Consider the following 2,163-nt stretch of genomic DNA (forward strand, 5'->3'; position numbering starts at 1 on the left):
TTACAGGCGCAATTAAGCCGTTTTGCCCTTTAGGCTTCTTACACTGTATGATTTTACAATCTTGCAATAGTCTCTCTTGATTAATTTCACTCATTCGTACCAAGCTGGATTTAGGGCAAGTTAATGGGAGGGTCTTAGGCCCTAAGGCAATGACTCCATATCCAGAGCTTTTAAAAAACGTTTTCCCTTCAATTTCTAATTCCATGTGGGGGCGCTATTGTTTCCCTACAACAGAATTCCAGAAGACCTTTTCATTTAAAGGGTGGTCAGATTTAAGTACTTTTTCCAGATAGTTATGAACTTTTACTCTAGAGATGCAGGGAAGCAAAAATTGGCTTACACGATCTTCCTTCTTAATTAACCATGGTATATCAGAATTTATTATTGCCTTAATTTCTTCATAATCCTGATCACTAATTCCAGCAACACCTTGAGAATTTATGTTGGACTTTCCTAATAAACATCTTATAGTTCTTTTAAGAGCGGACCCCAATTACCGCTCTTAATAATTCTGATTTAATCACAGCTTTTGGCTTTTCTTCACAACTCTGATCAACTCCAGTATCAATTTTAATTCCTTGACTATTTCGGTTAAATCTTCCTGATAGAAGCTGTATTACTCTTTCAAAAATAGGCTCCTGCTTTTTGGAATCAACAAACTGCTGCAAGGGCTTCTGAGCCATCTCTTGGTTAGTCAAACCAACTGCAGTGATAACAGAGGCTGAGGCTTTACAAGTTTGGCTAGGTCTGGTCTCCTGCTGTGAAACTGGAGGATGCCTGCAGTTTCTCTCTAAGATCTTTGCTCTGGCAGGCAGACACCTTGCCTCGCATGCTCTGCTAGCCTCCCATGCTCTGCTAGGCAGGGCCTGTATCAAGCGCCTTCCACACTTTTCCTGCCGGAAGTCTTTGCTAATGTTAACCCTTCACTGTTGAATTTAGAACGACATTGACTTGCCCAATGAGTTCCCTTTCTACAGCGTGGACAAAGTTCAGGGTCTCTTTTGCTTTTCCTACACTCTCTTTGAAGATGACCGGTTTTTCCACAACTAAAGCACTTTCTTCCAGGTCTGATATAATTTGCCAATGCAGCTGCCATGAGGTCGGCCTTGTATTCCTCTGTCTCTACATTCCTGCATATCTTGAGGTAATCTAGCAGGGTGCCCTTTTCCCTGTAGGGTCGCAAGGCATTTTTACACTGTGTATTAGAGAAATCATAAGATAGCTTGTGCACTAGGTCTCTTACTGCCTGGACATTCTTTACACATTTTGAAATAGCATCTTCCAGTTGGGACACAAAGTTAGCATAAGGCTCATCATTCCGCTGTCTTATAGACGTGTAACTTGGCTTTCTCTCCTCTGATGGAATTATCTTTTCCCAGGCACTTAAGCAAACCTCACGTGTCTGTCCGATTGTCTGTTCATTAAACTGTAGTCAGGACTCAACTGTGATATACTTCTCATCCCCTATCAATTGATGAATTCCTGTATCTATTCCATCCTCAGCATTCCTGCGTTCTCTTGACAGGCCTCTTTCTTACCACAGCATAAGATATTGCAAATATTCTGAAGAGTAAAGACATATTTTTGCTAAAGCTCTCCAGTCTGTAGGGGTCCAACTCTCGGACCCTGACAGAGCCTTTATCATGCTAATTACAAAATGTGAGTCTGGGCCATAATCATTCACTGCTTGCTTGAGATATATTTGCAACTTAAAGGGGAAGGCAGTATAACGCCTTCCTTGATTCCCTTCCAGGTGCTGCTTATCAGGCTCCCTGTCTATAATTCTAATGGGATAAGCTATTCTGAATTCTAAATCTGCTTCTTGAGCTATACTCTTCTCCACAAGTGAGAGCAAAAGTGTTTTTCTGTTCCCTAACTCTTTGCTTCTCACTTTCCGAGCCTCACTTTCTAGTTTAAATCTCTCTATTTGCACTTCTTTAACTTGAGTCAACTCTTCTAGTTAGCATTTCTTTGGAGCTAATCTCTACTTCCAGCACTGGCTTGCTTAATTGTTTTACAATCTCTAGTTTTTCTTACACTAAATTCCAGCAGGGGAGCAGATGATTTTACCGGGTCCTCTTCTGACTCAGTTTTTTCAGGTCTGCTTAAAATCTTATCTGCGTGATACCCATTCTGCCTTCTTCTCACCTGATTTAAGTTTGC

Source organism: Echinops telfairi, unplaced genomic scaffold (genome assembly GCF_000313985.2).
Source record: "Echinops telfairi isolate 266 unplaced genomic scaffold, ASM31398v2 ScPeMD7_7401;HRSCAF=8416, whole genome shotgun sequence".
NCBI classification, from domain to species: Eukaryota; Metazoa; Chordata; class Mammalia; order Afrosoricida; family Tenrecidae; genus Echinops; species Echinops telfairi.